The 21,574-nt window shown below is 39.1% G+C and overlaps 1 non-coding gene across 1 annotated transcript; it reads left to right on the top strand.

The window, feature by feature from the left end:
• The first annotated feature begins 19,398 nt into the window (after positions 1-19,398).
• Positions 19,399-19,502, top strand: LOC114671991 (U6 spliceosomal RNA). The gene has a single exon (XR_003722193.1). It is a non-coding gene; the product is annotated as a U6 spliceosomal RNA (small nuclear RNA).
• The last annotated feature ends 2,072 nt before the right edge of the window (positions 19,503-21,574 follow it).

Below are 21,574 nucleotides of genomic sequence, written 5' to 3'. Positions count from 1 at the left end.
GCCCATGTGGTGGTGTGTGCCTGTAGTCCCAACTACTTGGGAAGCTGAGGTGGGAATTTCCCTTCACCCAGGAGATTGAAGTTGCAGTGAGCTGTAATGGTGCCACTGCACTCCAGGCTGGGTGACAGAGCAAGACCCTGTTTAAATATATATATATATATAAAATATATATAATATATATAATATATTATATATAATATATAAAAATATAAATATGTATATAAATATTTAAAATATATAATATATATAATAAATATAAATATAAATATAAATATATATATATATATATATGGCCGGGCAAGGTGACTCACTCCTGTAATCCCAGCACTTTGGAAGGCCAAGGCGGGCAGATCATGAGGTCAGGAGATCGAGACCATTCTGGCCAACATGGTGAAACCCCGTCTCTACCAAAAAATGCAAAAATTAGCTGGGCATGGTGGTGCGCGCCTGTAATCCCAGCTACTTGGGAGGCTGAGGCAGGAGAGTTGCTTGAACCCGGGAGGCAGAGGTTATGGTAAGCCGAGATTGTGCCACTGCACTCCACCCTCGATGACAGAGCAAGACTCCATCTCAAAAGAAAACGAAACGAAACAAAAAGTATGTGTGTGTGTGTATATATATATAATTTAAATTTAAAAAACAGAAAATATTTTATTTGATTTTGTAATCTTGATTTAATGACTTTTAAAAAAAATTTTTTCAGACAAAGTCTTGCTCTGTTGCCCAGGCTGGAGTGCCGTGGTATGATGTCAGCTTACTGCCACCTCTGCCTCCCAGGTTCATGCAACTCTCCTGCCTCAGCCTCCTGAGTAGCTAGGATTACAGGTGTGTGCCAGCATGCCCAGCTAATTTTTGTGTTTTTAGCAGAGACCAGGTTTCACCATGTTGGCCAGGCTGGTCTCGAACTCCTGACCTCAGGCAATCCGCCCACCTCAGCCTCCCAAAGGAATTACAGGTGTGAGCCACCATGCCCATCAATTTAATGACCTTTGCTTCAGTAATCTCACTTCTGGGTATTAATCCAAAGAAACTAATCCATAATATATTAAAACACACAAATGAATACATATTACAGTATTATTATAATAGTAAAACACTATAAGCAGTTTGAATGTCTAAAAATAGGGCATTGATGAAGTAAATACATATACTTGATGGACTTTTATAAGGAAATTTAAATACTGGTTGTTTATTCATTCATACAAAAAAATAAAATAGTTGCCAAGATGTCCCCAAAAGGTTAATTTGCACTTTTCCCAGCATTGTATTTGTATCTTCAATAATAATGGACGTTATCATTTTTAAAAATAGCTGTCAATGGTATTTGTGCTGTTTCATGTATTACTTTTATAGTAGAAACATGCTATTAATAAAATCATATTTTTACAAGATTATGTCAAGTAGGGAGAGATGCATATCAAGTGCCAGGGCTGAATATCAGTGTTTTTATTTCTTTTAGTTCCTGTAATTGTATGCAGCTTAAATTTTGAATTGGTCTAATTCAGGATAGCTTTTGCCTCTGAAAAGAACTATTCATTGAAGGCCTGATGGTGTCTTACTTGTTTTCCTCTTACTGAACCCTATATATTCGTTTGATTCATTTAATTTTTCTTGCCCATGAAGGACAAATTTCTCATATGTATATACTTGTATTCATTGAAATAAGGAATCATATCTAAAATACATCAGGAGCCTTTAAAATATTCTAATATTTAGGCCTATTAACTATATTGCTGAAAATAAATAATAAGGCTCTAATGCAAAATGGTTTTAATATTTTAAAATTATCCAGGTAGTAGAGGAAATGTAAGAAAATTATGTTTATAAGGCAGTTTAAGAAAATGGGAAGATATAATAACGTTAAATGGAAAAATTATGATTGTACTACGTAAAATAAATTCATTATTATCATAGCTGTCTAAAATAAATGTACTATGATCATAACTATGAAAAAATAAGCATTTAAAATACTACAAAAACTCTAAAATGCTAGCCTGGTTCTACTTGAAGCATGAGAGAATAAATTATTTTCTTCTTTATACTTAGATGTATTTTCCAAATTTCTTCTATAGTGAGCATGTAGTGCTTTTATATTTAGAAAAATGAAAATATATAAAGACTATTTCAGTTGAAATGGACAGAAATACAACTCTAGTTTAAGCCAAAAAGAGAGAAATTGAAGAGAGTAAGGAGGGAGAAAGAGAATTATTTCCTGGATGAATTTGGCTTCAGGCCCAGATGGAAATTATATTGTCAGGTCTCTCACATTCCCCCTCCCCCAATATCTCAGCTCAGCTTCCTCTGTGTGGTGACCTCATTTTCTTCCATTTTCCAGGCTGCCAGAGAAGTAGGTTGCCCACAGCTCTAGGCTTACATCATCTGCTTTAGGAATCCCAGTGGAAAGAGACTGCTCTCTCCCAGTGTCTCTATATCAATTCCAGAGAAGAATTCTTAGAGGCGCTGCTTGACCCACAGGTCCACCCCTAAACTAATCACAGTCTCTGGGGAATAGAGTATTAAGATTGGGCAGGCTTGTGACATATACCCACATCTGTCCCAGAGAAGAACATCTGGCACTGGAAGAGAGAAATAGCATGATGGCCAGACAAATTAAGAAAGATATTGGGGACTGGGAGTAGTGGCTCACACCTGCAATCCCAGCACTTTGGGAGGTAAAGACTTGAGGATTGCTTGAGGCCAGGAGTTCAAGACCAGCCTGGTAAATAGAGTGAGATCATGTCCAAAAAAAAAAGAGGCCAGGTGAGGTGGCTTACATCTAATAATCGCAGTATTTTGGGAGGCCAAGGCAGACGGATCACCTGAGGTCAGGAGTTTGAGATCAGCCTAGCCAACATGGTGAAACTCTGTCTCTACTAAAAAGACAAAAATTAGCCAGCGTGGCATATGCCTATAGTAACAGCTACCTGGGAAGTTGAGGCAGAAAAATTGCTTGAAGCCAGGAGGCAGAGATTGCAGTGAGTCGAGATCGTGTCACTACACTCCTGCCTGGGTGACAGACCTAGAAGCCAGCTCCAAAAAAAAGACAGAAAGAGAGAGAGCACAGTGACTGAAAGTCTAGGAACTGTGGGCCATGGTCCTGCAATGCAAATGTCATCTAAATTTGCTTTCCAGGCAGTGAAATAAGTTCTTGCTGCCCTGGATCTGTACATGTGAGGAACAAGTCTCCCTCACCTATCCTATTCCAGGACTGCACCCCTTTAGCCACCAACTTCTTGTTGGCGTGATTATAGAGACTGGGTATATTGTCTTAGGCTTTTAACAATGATAGGCTTATTTCCAAGGTGGGTTTTCAGGCTATACAACTCCCTTCCGACCTCAGCTGACTTTTTGCCAATTTTATACAAGGGGATTCCATAGCCTAGGCACTAATACCAGAAATCTTACCATGCCTTTGCAGTTTCTGTCTCTCAACACATCTCAGCTTTGCCCATCCTGTAGGCTCTCAATGTGCCCATCCTATAGTTCCCCATAATGACTAACCTGCCTCTGGTGTATCCCGGTGGATAGTGTTTTGCCACAGGTATGAATTTTAATTATGGTTGGCAGGGAATAACAGAGTTGCTTGAGAGAGAGGGATGAGGGAAATGGGATTCCCTAATATGTAGGCTCTTATCAAGTCCCTAGTGCATTTCCTGCCTCTCTCCTTTATGTTAGTTTCATGTTGGAGGACACAGTTCAGCTTTTTCAAGTCAGCAAGAATAATTATTGTTTGACCCCCAGTGGTTCTGGATTGCCGGCTAAAGGCAGAACAGGCCTTCCCACATGCTGTTGCATTTCTGCTTTCAGACAAGTGAACTTGGATTCAAACTTGTCCCTTCCTCCTCCTAGCTTAGCAGGGCTTCCTCTCAGTATCTCCATGTTTGCATCATCCTGTTTGGCAATGTTTTCAGAGAAATGGGGCACTGTGTTTGACTGAGCCTGAGTCATGTGCCCATTTCTGAGGGAGTGGAATTTATTGGAGAAAGAAAGAAAGAGTGGGAATACATTCTGAAGTAGACTACAAGCTATAGTTTAACCCTCCCTTACTCCCTTCCTTCCTTCCTTTCCACTGGCATGAAAATCTATAATCTTTTAAAATTGTTTTATCTATTTATTTATTTATTTATTTATTATTTTGAGACAGAATCTTGCCCTGTCACACAGGCTGGAGTGCAATAGCATGATCTTGACTCACTGCAACCTCCGCCTCCTGGGTTCAAGCAATTCTCCTGCCCCAGCCTCCTGAGTAGCTGGGATTACAGGTGCGTGCCACCACACCCAGCTAATTTTTTTGTATCTTTATTAGAGATGGGCTTTCACCTCGGCCAGGCTAGTCTTGAACTAGCCTTCTATAGTGAGCATGTAGTGCACGTGAGCCACCGTGCCCAGCCTATATATATATATATATATATAATTTTTTTTTTTTTTTTTTTGAGATGGAGTTTTGTTCTTCTTGCCCAGGCTGGAATGCAATGGCACGATCTTGACTCACCACAACCTCCGCCTCACGAGTTCAAGCGATTCTCCTGCTTCAGCCTCCCAAGTAGCTGTGATTACAGGCATACACCACCACGACCAGGTAATTTTGTATTTTTAGTAGAGATGAGGTTTCTCCATGTTGGTCAGGCTGGTCTCAAACTCCTGACCTCAGGTGATCTGCCTGCCTCAGACTCCCAAAGTGCTGGGATTACAGGCATGAGCCACCATCCTATTTTAAAGAAAAAAAAAGTAGTGTTTCACATAAAAGTATTTATTTGTTTATTTATTTATTGAGACAGGGTCTTGCTCTGTAACCCAGGCTGGAGTGCAGTGGCGCAAGCTCAGCTCACGGCAACCCCCACCTTCCAGGCTGAAGCAACCCCCCTACCTCAGCCTCACAGTACCAGCTACCAGTAGATACTGGAGATGGGGTCTCTCCATCTTGCCCAGGCTGATTTCAAACTTCTGGGCTCAAGAGATCCCCCTGCCTCGGCATCCCAAAGTGCTGGGGTTACAAACATGAGCCACCGTGCCCGGCCGTAAAAATCTTTAAAGCTAAAACTGTAAATACATGAGTAGAAAAGATTATTAGGATCACATCTTAATCTTTAAAAATTACAAGGGCCGGGCGCAGTGGCTCACGCCTGTAATCCCAGCACCTTGGGAGGCCGAGGTGGAAGGATCACGAGGTCAGGAGATCGAGACCATCCTGGCTAACGTGGTGAAACCCCGTCTCTACCAAAAAAAAAAAAAAAAAAACCAAAACAAACAAACAAAAAAATTAGCCGAGAGTGGTAGCGGGCGCCTGTAGTTCCAGCTACTCCGGAGGCCGAGGCAGGAGAATCGCTTGAACCCGGGAGGCGGAGCTTGCACTGAGCCAAGATCGCCCCACTGCACTCCAGCCTGGGCGACAGAGCGAGGCTCCGTCTCAAAAAAAAAAAAAAAAAAAAAAAAAAGAAGAAGAAGAAATTACAAGGGGAGGCTGGGCACAGTGGCTCACGGCTGTAATCCCAGCATTTTGGAATGCTGAGGCGGACAGATCACTTGAGTTTAGGAGTTCAAGACCAGCCTGGCCAACATGGTGAAACCTCACCTCTACCAGAAAATACAAAAATTAGCCAGGTAGTGGCGGGTGCCTGCAGTCCCAGCTACTCAGGAGGCTGAGACAGGAGAATCACTTGAACCCGGAAGGCAGTGGTTGCAGTGAGCCAAGATCATGTTACTGCACTCCAGCCTGGGCGTCAGAATTAGACCCTGTCTAAAAAAAAAAAAAAAAAAAAAAAAAATTACAAGGTGATCTCAAATAAAATGAGAAAGAGTCGGAGCCAGAGAAAAAGGAAAACAGCAGAAGACTTTGTCACCCTATCTTCACACTATCAGAAATGCAAGAGCCAATCCTGTAAATATTCATCAACTTCTTTAGCTTTTCTTTCAACAACAGCTTCCAAATGTTTAACATGTAGAGTCTAAATTTCAAAAGTACTTTTAGAATGTGGCTTGTTTAGTGCTATATCCATCATTTTCATTTACATATATGTTTTGTTTTCATAACAATATGTTTGATGTTTTGTTTTGTTTTGTTTTGAGACAGAGTCCCGCTCTGTCGCTCAGGCTGGAGTGTAATGGCGTGATCTTGGCTCACTGCAACCTCAGCCTCCCAGGTTCAGGTGATTCTCATGCCTCAGCCTCCCAAGTAGCTGGGATTACAGGCGTACACCACTATGCCCAGCTAATTTTTGTATTTTCAGTAGAGATGGAGTTTCACATGTTGGCCAGGCTGGTCTCCAACTCCTGACCTCAAGTGATCTGCCCGTCTCAGCCTCCCAAAGTGTTGGGATTACAGGCGTGAGCCATGCCCGGCCAGTATCTACTTTTAACCTAAAAAACCTCATTTTTAGGTTTATAGTATCAGAAGATTTCCTCCCCAGTCAAGAGCTTTCAGCCAGCTTTGAACTTCCTCACCCAGAGACTCTTTTGCATCTTGGTTCTCTGTCTTGTTTTTCTTCATAGCCCCATGTTCAATCCAGATCCCTGTTACAGTGAGCCTAGCCCACTTATTCATGGAGATAGACTGGAAAATATAACTTCAACATGCTGTTAAATTTTTTTTGAGTTTTTAAAAATAAACGTTTTACTTCAGAACAATTTTAGATTTACAGAAAGTTGTAAAGATAGTACAGAGCGTCTCTGCATATCCTCCATCCAGTGTCCCCTAATGTTAACATCTTATCTAGCCAGGATATATTTGTGAAAACCAGGAAATTAATATTGGTACATGACTATTAACTAAACTCCAGACTGTATGATTTCAGCAGTTTTCCACAATTTTTTTAAAATTCCAGGATCCTTTCCAAGATAGCACATTGTATTTAGTGAGCTAAATTTTAAAACAAATTATTTTTTCAAGTTGTTCCCTGTTAAGCTATGACAATTACGAAGAATATGGCATTTTAATATTTAAGATAAACTATTCATTAGCAAAAACAACACAAGTTGTCAAGATGCCACTTGTTCTGTGATTATAAGCTCCTCAGGGAAGAGCCTCTATTATTTGTTTGGCACATTCTAGCTATATATAGTTTCGTACATTCTCTACAGGATGTAGTTTTCACAGCAGTAAGAGCTGAGAGAAGTATAAGAAGTTTAAAGTATTTTTACTTTTAGTGGAAAACAAGCTCATTCTTTCTAATGTAATTAGCAGAGTTAGAATTTTGTTCTTATGTCATGCTATAAAAGATAGTGTGAATATATAGCTTATTAATACGTTATAAAACTAATCTAATTATTGCAGTCTGAGCCACAGACTCAAACTGCAAAAGACCACAGAAACAGATTCTTTTTCAACCAGCTTCTGCAGGGGGAAAAGGACACTTGCCAACAAAATCCAAAATCTCTTTCTAGGAGTCATATTTGGAGTAATCTGGGGGAAAGTAAAAGTTATTATACTTTGCAATTTTAAATAAAGACATTTTCAGACTGGTGGAAGCTATCTTATATTCAAGGCTCTTTAAAAAAATCTACATATAACTTTCATTTTAAGAGACCAGTATTTTAGGCATTAAAACAAAAGAGCTATAAAGAATTCCACTTGAAGTCAATTCAAGGACTTATTCAATACAAGAGAAATACAGAGCTTAGCTAAGTATATATTCCAATCTAGTTCCTGCCACAGTTAGCAGGTATCTTCAGGAGCTATCATCAATCATAGGATGACATGCAAAATTCTTGTAGAAAGCATGCGCTCACTCTCTCCCAGAAAAAAAAAAAAATTGTGTTACCTAAGTTATTTTGTAAAACCCACAGAAGGCAAAGACAGAGGAAGAATGCAACAAGGAACAACAAAATATTTTGCCAAGCATTAGAATATAAAGAAGACAAATGAAGATATTATATATTTAACTCTTCATTTAGCAATTTATTTTCTGGAGGAATAAGGAATATAGTAATTTACCTAATAAATAAAAAGAGAAAATAAAATGTTTACATAGCACCTTATTACATTCTAATCACTTGCTCGTGTATAATATCTTGAATTGTTAACTGATGACTTTATATTTTAGGCACAGCTACCATGGTTGCTGGCACAAAGTAAGCAAGGTCTCATTGTCCTCTGAAGACTTTTCAAATATCACTTCCTCTGGGAAGCTCTTTGATTTTTCCCAGCTCCAATATGAGAGTAGTATCTGCTGTCTGTCCTGTATGTTCCTAACATACTCAACCAATTAATTTTACCAATTAATTTCTATGAAAGCACTTATCACATTGTCACCTCTTTAGGGACACTATTTTGTGCAACTTTTTATCTTCATAAAAAGTAAAGCTGGCCATGGTGGTGTGCACCTGTAGTCCCAGCTATCCCAGAGACTGAGGCAGGAGGATTAGTTGAGCCCAGGGGTTTGAGTCCAGCCTGGGCAACGTAGCAAGACCCTGTCTCTTAACAAACAAACAAAAAGTAAGTGACAGTGTTATGGGCTGAATTATGTTCCCCCGCCCCACCTATATTTGAAATCCTAACCCACAGTACCTCAGAATATGACTGTATTTGGAGATGGAAGAGTCTTGAAAGAGGTGATTCAGTTAAAACGAGATAGTTAGGGTACATCAGTTAGGATACAACTGATTTCCTTATAAAGAAGTGGAAATGTGGACACAAAGAGAGTAGCCAGTAGATAAGAATACAGAGGAAAGGCTATGTGAGGTCACAGTGAGAAGGTGGCCAAACGCAAGCCAAGAAGAGTGGGAAGAAACAAATCCTGCTGACACCTTGATCTCAGACTTCTAGCCTCCGGAACTGTGAGAAAATAAATTTCTGTTGTTTAAGGCATCCAGTCTGTGGTGTTTTGTTATGGCAACCCCAGTAAACCAATACAGACAGTCACAGGTAAATGACAAATAGAAAATGTTTGAAAAATGAGAGCTATTATGTGTAATTGGCAGTTACTATGTATATACATCTTGTATATAGATTATTTATGCACAGGCTTAGCAAGCTTTAGGAATTTATGTCTCTGCATTCATGCTCCCCTTGTGATTGTCTTTAAGTTCTATGACTCTTTGTCTGTTAGGCAGTTGAGTGAATTATTGTTTTTCAAGATTTGCATTCAAGAAATTTTGAGAGAACTCTTAACCATTACAAAGACTTCTATCATACATAAAATTGATTCCCTGAGGTAAATCATTGTGTCCTACAATTCAATTGTATGAACATTTTATTTAGGTAAGGGGCATAGAAAATTATCAGGATTCAAATTAATTCAGAAAGAAAATAGCTCTGGATTTTTCATAAATTTGTATTAACTTTTTTCATAATTCATTTAGATTTTTCATAAGAAATACAGTGAGAAAATAAGGTAAGAGTTTTGATAATTTTTTACATAAAATGGGGAAAATTAAATTAAAAATGAAAATGCTTAAATTATTGCTGTTAGGTAAAATAATAAATAAATAATTTCAAGTCTTACCTGTATGATTCATGGAATCATAGCTTAAAATGTAACTGATCGCATCATTCTCTGCTCTCAATACTGCAAGGACTTCCCCTATTGACCTTGTCTTGAGGGCTCTGAATGACCTGGCTTCAGGCTACCTGTTCTGACTTCATTTTCTACCTTTTCCCCCTTTTCTCTCTGGGCTTTAGCCACAAAACCTCCTTGAGAATCCTGACATACACTAATTCCATCTACCTGGAGAACGGCTTTTTCTGAGTCACATGACTTGTTCTTTCCCTTTATTCCAAGCTCTACTTAATGTCACCTGATCAGGTCTTCACTAATCATCCAGATAAACAGCATCTCTGTCATTCCCTTTCTCCATATCTATTGTTTTCTTCTTTTTTTCAGAGCATCTCTTAATACCTGGGCATTATATCTTTGTTTATCCATTTATTGTCTCTCTCCTCCTACCCGATTTTCAGCTCCCCAAGGACAAGAGCTTTGTCAAGAAATACTACAGGATGAATATCTGTAGCATTACACACTGAAGTCTGACATAACAGCTTTTCATAGTCCTTAATGATATAATAAATACTGGAATGTACCAAATAATGCTGAAGAGATGTATCCAATTATACACTGATTACATTATGTTGTCCCAGAAATCTCTATATTTGTCATTGTGTTCTGTGTGTTTGATGCCTTTGAAGGTGTCTTCTGCTCAGAACTTTCACCCAGTCTCTCACAACTGCCCCCAACTGCCCCTGGTCCCCAGAAACAAATCTTTGGTAAAAGCAACACTGTTCAGTAGAAATAAAATATGTGCCACACATGTACTTTAAAATTTTCTAGTAATAGTAATGCTAATAGTAATTAAAATGAAATGTAGTTCTACCAAAATAATAAAGCTGTGTGTGATGGAAAAAAAATTAACATTGCTTCAGTTTTAAAATTTAAATCAATAAAAATTAAATAATATAAAAAATTCAGTTCCTCAGTGACATTTCAAGTGCTCCATAGCCATTATGTGGCTGGGAACTTCTGTATTGGGCGGTATGGGATATAAAGCACCTGATGCTACCTCCAGGGCATACCTGATTGGAGTGACAGCAGCCTGATCCAATCAGATTCCTCTTCCCAGGATTTTGAATTTTGAGCTGAGATACAGAGAGATTAGAGAAGTTTGGCGCTGAGTCATGTTTGTGGCAGAATTACAAGGGAAGGTTCATGAGCAGCTGTTGCCAGGGTCCCCAGAGCTTCCTTAGCTCCCACCCTTCATGGCTTGTTCAGTTCTTTGGATTCTGTGAGAGAGCCAATAATTTCCAATAAATTATTTTCTCCCTTGAGCCAGCTCAAGCTGGTTTCTGTTACTTGCAATGATACTAATTTAAATAAATAAATAAATCTTAGCAACAAAGTTTTCTTAAAAGGAGATACATAAAATAACATAATTAGGCAGATGTGTATGCAAAACTGCTTTGACTACTTTAGAAAATCTTAATTGTCCAGGGTGTTATCGACTGTGAACAAAATGGAACACAGTGTAGATAATTCAAGAGTAAACTGATACAAAAAGAGCATTTATTTGGTCTTGAAATGCATTTGTGTGAATTGGGGTTGGGGATGGGGGCAGAGCAAAAACAAGATACAGCTTTCTAATTGTTTTACAGAGAATTTAATCAGCACGAATTCTCCAAGAATGACGCTGATCACACAGCAGGTGCTTGATAAATGCATGTTGATTAATTGATTTAGAATACACCAGCTGTCGGTGAAAGAATGTGATCCACAATCAAACCATTTGACAGAAGAAAGCCAGGATGGCTTTTAAAATTAGTAACAACATGGAAATCTACATGCAAATAATCCAGAGATGGTGCTGCTGTCTTTGGTTCCCTTCCTAGATGAGAACAAGATAAATCATACTGTGCATTGGGAAAAAGGTATTTAGTGTTTAAGGCTGTAAACAGAGGAACGCATTCTCCAGTCATTTGTTTCTAGCAGTATGTGTGTATCCGGAAGGCCTTTTGATTGCAGATACCAAGTTGCGGGAGGGAGAAAGGCAGTGAGAAGCACATGTGATCATAAGTGATCTCCCCTGATCCTGGTGAGCTTTGAATTTTCCTCCTCTTAAATTTCACAAGGTTGAAAAAGAGAAGTAAAAAAGAATTTTGGAAAGCCAGGCTTAAATGGGTGGAGGTGAATCTAATCAAGCCTCTAGAACTTCTACCAGCTTACAGAAAGTATCAGATAAAGAATGCACACAAGGACATAATCAGCCAAATCTAGGAAGTGGGAAATTCTACAGGACAAATGACCTGGTTTTTTCAATAGATACTAAATTCTAGAATTATTTTGTAAATAACATGATTGTATTGGATGACAGTATCCCCTGGTAGAATACTGTTTTAGGCTGGGATTCCTAGATACAAATTCTGGGTGGAGAGTTGAATGCAGAAGTTTATTGCAGCGAGACCACCGTGAGGAAGTAAGGAAGGTGGGACTGAACACTGAAGAAAGTGACCCCAAGGCCAGGTGTGGCAGCTCACACCTGTAATCCCAGCACTTTGGGAGGCTGAGGTGGGTGGATCACCTGAGGTCAGGAGTTCAAGACCATCCTGGCCAACATGGTGAAACCACATCTCTACTAAAAATACAAAATTAGCTGGGGATGGTGGCGTATGCGTGTAATCCCAGCTACTTGGGAGGCTGAGGCAGGAGAATCACTTGAACCCAGGAGGCAGAGGTTATAGTGAGCCGAGATTGCACCATTGCACTCCAGCCTGGGCGACAAGAGTGAAGTTCCATCTCAAAAAAAAAAAAAAAGGAAAGTGACCCCAGTGAGGTTTCAGCTATGGCCTCAGTTTTCCTATGGGGAGTTATGGAGTGGGGATGGCCCTTCAGGATTGTCCCAAAGTAAGGCAAGGGGTCCAGGCTATGTATTCCTACCCTCAGCCAGTCATTTGACATAGGCCACCCCTGGTAAGGGTATAACTTTAGGAGAGGCAGTTCATTGCAGCCAAGAAGTGTTCCCCACAGAAAACAATAATATCCAATACAATAATATAAAACAATTAAATCCTGAGAGTAGGTCAGGTGTGGTGGCTCATGCCTGTAGTCCTAGCATTTTGGGAGGCCGTGGTGGGCTGATTGCTTGAGCACAGGAGTTCGAGACCAGCCTGGGTAGGCAATGTGTCAAAACCCTGTCTGTATTAAAAATACAAAAAAATTAGCTGGCCGTGGTGGCACACAGCTATGATCCCAGGGTGAGGTGGAAGGATTGCTTGAGCCTGAGATTGAGGCTACAGTGAGCTATGATCGTACCACTGCATTCCAGCCTAGGTGACAGACGGAGACCCTATCTCAAAAAGAAAAAAATAATGTATCCTGAGATTAGTGACACTTTGCTATTATTCAAACCATAATTTGCATAATAATGGAATTTTATTTATAGAATTCTAAAATATCATTACTATAAAAGGTCTGGCATTTTATATCAATTATCTTCCGTTGTTCTATATTTTGACATAGAGAAATAAAGAACTGTGTTATACTAACTCGTTAACCTTTAATTATACCACCATTTCTGGAACCCTAGGTGGGGGCACTTTCTTTGCTTGGCTCTCAGGCTGCCATACTTGTTTTTTCCTACTTCACTGGCCACTTCTTCCTCATCTTCTCCAGTGACTGCTCCCCATGTCTGGCCTCTGAATTTTGGAGTGGTTTAGTAGGCTTAGTCCTCAGACCTCTTTTTTTTTTTTAATCTACTTTCATTTTTAAAATGTTCTCATCCTCATCCAGTCTCATGGCTTTTTGTATCAGGTATACCTTCATGAATTACAGATATTGATCTCATCCATGAAATCCAGGCTGGTGTATCCAAATGCTTACTCAATATCTCTACTTGAGTATCTATACACATCTTAAACTTAGCATGTTCCAATCAAACCCATTATTTTTTCCCAGATGTTTTGCAAATAATAGTTCCACTCTCTAATTGTTCGAGCCAAAAATCTTGAACTCACTCTTGAGTAATTTAAAGAAAATTTCAGATATTGTATCAATTCACTCATAGATACGGCATTTCGCATCTCTAACTGATAAGAACTTTTATTTTTCACATAAATGCCATACCTACCAAAATTAATGTAATTAATATCATCTAATACTTGGTTTGTATTCAAATATTACCAATTCTTTTCTTTTTTTTTTTTTTTTTGAGATGCAGTCTCCATCTATCACCCAGGCTGGAGTGCAGTGGTGCCATCTTGGCTCACTGCAACCTCTGTCTCCAGGTTCAAGTGATTCTCGTGCTTCAGCCTCCCAAGTTGCTGGGATTACAGGCACACACCACCACATCCAGCTAATTTTTGTATTTTTAGTAGAGATGGGGTTTCACCATGCTGGCTACCCTGGTCTCAAACTCCTGACCTCAGGTGATCCGCCTGCCTCAGCCTCCCAAAGCACTGGGATTATAGGTGTGAGCCACCAAGCCCAACCCAAATATTACTAATTCTTTCAAAGATGCCATTTTACAGTTGTTTTGTTCAAATTAAGACTGAATTATAAGGGACAGTCTATAAACTAATATAAAATATGTCAGGTGGTTATTAATACTACAGAGTAGGGAGGTGAAGTAAAAGGGACTATTTGGTTGGCTATTTAACCCAGAGAGTTCAGGAAAGTCCTCTATGAGAAAGTGACATTTAAACAGAGGTGGGAATAAAGTGTTTCAAGGAGAACATGATCAACTGTGTCAAACACTGCAAATGGGTTACATGTAAGAGGATGACTGAGGCTTGATCTTTGGATATGACAACAGGGAGGTCACTGGGTACCTTGACTAAAGCTGCTTTTGTGGAATGGAGGAGGTAAATGCCTGATTGAAATGGGGTCAGGAGAGAATAGAAGGAGATGAAGTGGAAACAGTAAATATAGAAAAATTTTTTCACATAAGGGGAGAAATATAGAAGAAACAGTAAATATAGACACGTTTTTTCACATAAGGGGAGATGACAAGTGGGACATTGGCTAGAAGGGATGTGGAACAATGGATAGTTTTTTTTTCTAAAAGGGAGTATTAGAGCATGTTTCATACTAACAGGAATGATTCAGTAGGAAGAAAACATTGATGGTGCAGGTGAGAGAATAATTGCTGGAGAGAGGGCCTTGAGAATGTGAAAGAGGGCCAGGCACGGTGGCTCATGCCTGTAATCCCAGCACTTTGGGAGGCCGCGGCAGGCAGATCACCTGAGGTCAGGAATTCGAGACCAACCTGGCCAACATGGCAAAATCTCATCTCTACTAAAAATACAAAAATTAGCTGGGCATGGTGGCACACGCCTGTGATCCCAGCTACTCACTCAGGAGGCTGGGGCAGGAGAATCATTTGAACCCAGGAGGTAGAGGTTGCAGTGAGCCAAGATCGCACTCCAGCCTGCACTCCAGCCTGGGTAACAAAGCAAGACTCTGTCTCAAAAAAAAAAAAAAAAAAAAAATAGAGTGTGAAAGAGGATGGAATTCAGTGCACAACTGTAGAGTGTGTCTTTAGACAGGAGGATGGACAGTGTATCCACAGTAACAGGAGAGAAGGCAGAATATGTGGGCACTGATGCTGGTAGCTATGGAAATTTTCTCAATGAAGTAGGAAGCAAAGTCATCAGCAGAGGGATCAGATGATGGAGAGTTGAAGAGGGAAAAGGAATGAAATAGCCCTTTGGGAGAGTTGGAGAGTAGACGGGCTAGGGAATGTACAGGAATCTATTAAGACTCATTTGAAAGTGGAGCCATGAATTTGCAGTATTTTCTGCATGGTTGGTTGTTTTTCTCTAGTCACATTTAATTGCTGGGTGTGACACAGGAAGAGAGCTGGATTTAACTGGGCCTGGAGTTTGGCCATAAAGCACAGTGAAGGGAAAGACAGAAAAGATATTTAAGAGTTTATGCAAAAAGTAATTATAATGATGGACCATGAAATACAAGCTGGAGAAGTAGGAAAGAGTGAACTTAACAGGGAGTGATGGGCAGTGAAAAGGCGGTAATGGCCTATAGGTTTCAGGAGTGGAAAAACTGTGGGAGTCAAGGAATAGTTAGAGTGAGCTGGAAAAATAGAAGGTGCTGGTAGATTTAAGGCAAAAATAAGGAATCTAAATTTAAGATAATTGAGAAAATATGGAGTCATATGAACTGATAGTGGTAATGTAAATTAGTATCACCTTTTTCGTGTGGTAGCAACATGGCAATATCTAAAATTGCCATGTTACCGAGCATGGTGGCTCACACCTGTAATCCTAGGACTTTGGGAGGCCGAGGTGGGCAGATCCCCTGAGGTCAGGAGTTCGAGACCAGCCTGGCTAACATGGTAAAAGCCCATCTCTAATAAAAATACAAAAAATTAGCTGGGCGTGGTGGCGGGTGCCAGTAACCGGATTGCTGGGTCAAATGGTATTTCTGGTTCTAGATCCTTGAGGAATCACCATACTGTCTTCCACAATGTTTGAACTAATTTACATTCCCACCAACAATGTAAAAGCATTCCCATTTCTCCACAGCCTTGCCAGCATCTGTTGTTTCTTGACTTTTTAATAATCGCCATTCTGGCCAGGTGCGGTGGCTCATGCCTGTAATCTCAGCACTTTGGGAGGCCGAGGCAAGCAGATCACCTGAGGTCAGGAGTTCAAGACCAGCCTGGCCAACATGGTGAAACCACGTCTGTACTAAAAATACAAAAATTAGCCAGGCATGGTGGCAGGCACCTGTAATCCCAGCTACTTGGGAGGCTGAGGCAGGAGAATGACTTGAGCCCAGGAGGTGGAGTTTGCAGTGAGCCAAGATTGCGCCATTGTACTCCAGCCTGAGTGACTAAGGGAGACTGTGTCTCAAAAAAATAAATAAATAAAAATTTTTAAAAATCACCATTCTGACTGGTGTGAGACGGTATCTCATTGTGGTTTTGATTTGCATTTCTCTAGTGATCAGTAATGATGAGTTTTTTTTCGTATGCTTGTTGGCCGCATAAATGTCTCCTTTTGAGAAGTGTCTGTTCATCCTTTGCCCACTTTTTGATGGAGTGGTTTGTTTTTTTCTTGTAAATTTAAAACTCTGTAATCTTAAACTTGAATAGCCTTTTAGAGTACCTATAGACTCCCTGTGAAGAGGAGAATAAAATCCTAGTATCTAATTTTTCTGTCAATAATATTTACATAGTTAAAATGTGTCAATGATTATTAGTGGTTTTCAATTTTTAGCAGTAGCCTAAACACAAAACAGAGAAAATGTTAACCTTTGTAATGTCAAAGTAACAGTATAAGCACAGATAGCAGGAGGAAGAGGGAAAACATGAAAAGATGGGAATTAACCTCATCTACTACAGTGTTTACCAGTAAATCAAGAAATAGTAGTAAAGGCCCATTGTTTAGAATTAGAGAAGTAACCATTAAAAAGCCTTGGTAGGAGGGTCTGATGGCACATACTTGTAGTCCCAACTACTTGGAAGCCTGAGGCAGGAGGATAGCTTCAGTCCAGGAGTTCAAGGCTGCAGTGAGCTATGATGGTGCCTGTGAATGGCCACTGCACTCCAACCTGGGCAACACAGCAAGACTCCGTCTGTTTAAAAAACAAAAAACAAAACAAACAAACAAGAAAAATGAGAAAAAGAAAGCCATGAGATAGCAACAGTTAAAAGTGGTTTCCTCTGAGAAGTTCAATGAGGGGTGAGAGAGGGTGGGGCAGTAGAACACCTTTTTTATTTTTCATCACAAGCCCTGTTACATTATTGTTTTTTTTCCCATGTATGTAATTATTGTGATAAAATGTTTTACAATAAGAAAATTTTAATAAAGAAAGGGAATTACTTACAATTCATTATGCCTGGAGTTTAAATTTTATCAGTTTCCACAGAAGTTCCTGGGTGGGACTGGTTATTAGAGGATCTATGAGCATGAAAAGCAAAAGCAGAGGAGGGAGGAAGAGGGAGAGGGTAATGGGTATATTCAAATATAAAATTTGGTTGTCAGAGGTAATTTTCAGTATGGTGCAATGTATATTTATCATATTTTTTATCCAACTGTGTCCTAGCAACTAGGGCCTTGGGCCAAATCCCTAAGGAGAGATAGCTATTACTTTAGAAAGCGTGAAATCCCTGGAGTCTCTAAAAGTGAGATGTACAAAGGAACACTGTTCTGTAGAGGTCTGGAGGTGACAGGGAACACTGCTGTGGTCTTAAGGGACTAGGGCCCCAGTCTGGATATGTACCAAGAAGAATCCTGGGCACCAGGGCACTCCTTGCAGAAGCACGTGTAGTTAATTTTGAGGGAAAGACAAGGCTTTGCATTGCTGTGGGTATAGGTGAAACTAGAAAAATACTGTCCCCTTAATGTTATTATAACTTACAGTAGCCATAGCCTGGTGTGGTCTATAAAAACATGATAAGCACAGTTGATTTTATAGCAAAAGCATTTAGGAAGACAAGCAGCATTATACCATGATTAAAGACACATTTACAAATAAACACATAAATGCTATAATGGTAAATCTCAAATATAATCCAACAACAGAATTTTGATTTGACAGAGATGCGAGGATAATCCTTTCTGGTTACAGCATTATGGGGGATAACATGGGATAGAGTATGTTATTTTTCCCTATTATTTGCTGTCCTCCCTATGAAAGGATTATGTTTATCCATTTTCATCAACATTAACCTTATGACTTGCTTTGCTTATGGAATGTGTGCAGAAGTGATATCTAAGCAGAAGTTTTAAGAGACATCTGGTGATTCAGACGTGAGGTATGTGTGTCCTGGGTCGAGGTTGCTCCTGGAATAAAGATCCTAGAACAGAGCTATAACCACCATGTATAGTGGATGAGTAATTAACCTTTGTTGTTGTCAAGTCACTGTGATTTTGTTTTTTTGTCATTGTTGTTCTGCAACATAACCTACTGAAAGCTAACTATTATATAGCATAAGCTTAAAACCCTTTTGTTACCAACACCCAGAAAAGCTAGTTTCATTATAGCAAACATAATTTTAAATGCATAAACTCCCAAGAAAGTAAGGGAAATATCCAGGACCACTAAACAAAGGGGATAATGAAACAAAGTGTAAGTTCTTGAAATGATACTGCAGTTATAAATAGTAATAAGAAACAAAGAGAAATGAAATAAATGAAACTTTAAAAATCTACAAAAGAAAATGGATAATTTTATTTTTTGAGATGGAGTCTCACTCTGTTGCCCAGGCTGGAGTGCAATGGCATGATCTCAGCTCACCGCAAACTCCACCTCCCAGATTCAAGCGATTCTTCTGCCTCAGCCTCCCGAGTAGCTGGGATTACAGGTGGGTGCCACCATGCCCAGTTAAATTTTGTATTTTTAGTAGAGATGGGGTTTCACCACGTTGGCCAGGCTGGTCTCGGACTCCCGACCTCAAATTATCCACCCACCTTGGCCTCCCAAAATGCTGGGATTACATGCGTGAGCCACTGTGCTTGGCTAGAAAATGGGTAATTTCTTAAAGGCAAGTGAGAAAAAGGGAAATATTAAAAGCAAAAGCAGAAATAAACAAATTGAGTAATAGAAAACTGAACATAAAATACATGTAGCCAATGACTATATCTATTTGTTTAAAAATGGCTTCTAGAGCATTCCATTTCCCTGCTGTGGTCCCACTCTCTGATAATTAGGCTTGATTTCCAAAGTGTCATGGGTTTGATATCCACTGAGAGAAAGCAAATACATATTTGGCACATTAATAAATACTATTTAACAACAATGAATTATGGTTACATATAGAAATAATTTACATTCTGAACAAATGTTTATGCTTCTGTAAAAAATAAAATGGAAAATATTCTGTATCAGACACTCTACATCTTGACCATAGACTTGTCACGATCTAGGTCAGTGTTTTTCATTTGAGGATAGAAACCTACTGGTAAATCATAAAATCAGTTTAACGGGTTATAATTTACATTAAAAAATAGAAAAAGTGCTCCCTTTGGCGGCACATATACTAAAATTGGAATGATACAGCGAAGATTAGCATGGCCTCTGTAAGAAAAAAAAAAAAGAGTAGAATTTGAAAATATCATTGTGCAGTGCATGTAGGTAAGTACTATTTCATGAAATATTCCTCTTATTCCAAGGTTGAGATTAAAACGTATATTTTACTGTAGGAGGAGTAGGGTTTAAAAAAAAAGTTTGAAAGTTGCTGACTTTGCCCCCTGTAATCAAGCGACGCTCAAAATATTTCACAACTGGTGATGCTTAGTCATAGCCCAGTCAGAACTAAAGCTGGCTGTAATATTGGAATCCTGCTATGCCAGGGTTTACTCCTTTTATGCTAGACTGAGGGTCCTAAGGGAAGGGTCAGGATGGCCGAGGCACTAGGGGGAGTTGGTACAGTGACTTTATGGGTGTATTAGTTTTCTATTGCTGCAGTAACAAATTACCATAAACTTAGTGGTTTAAAATAACATAAATTTATTATCTTACAGTTCTTTAAGTCAGAAGTCAGGCACAGGTCTCACTGATCTAAAATGAAGGTGTTGACATGGCTGCATTACTTTTCCGGTGCGCTAAGGAAGAATAGGTTTCCTTGCCTTGTTCAGCTTCTAGAAATTGCCCGCATTCTTTGATTCATGGTCCATTTCCCCTGTCTTCAAAGCCAGCAACATTGCATCTCCCTGTGATACTTCTCCCATAGTCACATCACTGTCTCTGACTGCAGCTGGGAAAAGTCCTCCACTTTGAAGGATCATGTAAGATTGGGCCCACATGGATAATCCAGCGTACTCTCTCCATTTCAAGATCCTTAACCTTAACCCCATTTGTAAAGTCCCTTTTGCCATATAAAGGAACATTTTCACAGATTCCAGAGGATTAGGGAATGGGCATTTTTGGAGGTCATGATTCTGCCTATCACAATGGGTATGGAAAAGTTTCATATCTGAACAATCAGCACAGCCACACCTGTGAAATGACCCATTTGGAGTCTCCATTGCAGTATTCCATGAATGCGTCTTGAATGTTTACCCTATCACTTCCAAGAGGAGAGAGGGGAAAGTTTATGCTTCACAAATATAACTCAATCCATTGCTTTTGCATATCGGGTATTTTCCTAGAAGGTTTAACTATGAAATGGGTTGACTACCTCCGACCCAGGAGAACTGAGAGAGAATTGTGCACAAACTTAAGAAAAGTATGTAACAGAAATATTCTTCCTTTTATCACAAGTGAAAAATTTAAATGTATAGATGAGCTTATTTTAATACCTATATCAGTATTAATTTGCATTAGTAATATTAGGCATTTTATGATGACAGCAAGTGACAGCTTTAAAAAAATAACTTTTATAATTCTAAACTGTTTCATAATTCTGGAAAAAGTCTCTGGAACAGCATTTCAGAATAGTATCTCACAAAATATACTCATAGATGTAAGATGTCTGTGCACATACACATATGCCCTGGAAAGGAGAAAAGCTTATTTTAAAAACTAGTGTTTTAAGTTTATAAGATCTTTTAAAATTAAATGTGCTCTACTATACAGTAGAATTTTCAAAACAATCTTTGAAATGATTTATGCATGTTTACCATTAGTGTAATCCTTCTGCTCAGCATTGCTCATTGAATGCTTTTTATGCTAATTAACAGAATAGGAATTAACTCATTTTCGAATCATTTAATTCCGGCCACAAACCCTCAGTGAACTCTAACAAAGCACTTTATGAATCACAGTGAGGGTGGAGGAAATAAAAAGAAGCTTAAAAAAATTCCACATCAGGTATCAAATGATGGTAATGTGAGCCTTTTACAAATGCTTGTGGACCTGCCTGAGTGGTATATGAAAAGGAAGTTAATCTTGCGACATAACTCTATTATGCTGTTTTACTCAGTTGTCTAAAGACATTGAAGGATGCTAATTTAATCTAGCTTTTGTATTTTTGGTGACTTGCTCTTCTTCCATTATAAAGGAGACTTTACATATAATTAGTAAGCTAGCTTTTTTTTTCTTATGAATCTCATTGGCTCTTGCCACTTAGACAAAAGGAAAGGTTTCAATTGTTGCTCCTCTACCCCCATCCTCAATTTTGAAGACAAAATGCTAATTGGAAAAAATGGAGTCTTTTTCAAAATCCATGCTGACTTTTATCAAGTTAATTA

Source organism: Macaca mulatta, chromosome 13 (assembly GCF_049350105.2).
Source record: "Macaca mulatta isolate MMU2019108-1 chromosome 13, T2T-MMU8v2.0, whole genome shotgun sequence".
NCBI classification, from domain to species: Eukaryota; Metazoa; Chordata; class Mammalia; order Primates; family Cercopithecidae; genus Macaca; species Macaca mulatta.
Note: the sequence above shows the minus strand (reverse complement) of the source record. Positions and strands in the feature narration are given on the sequence as shown.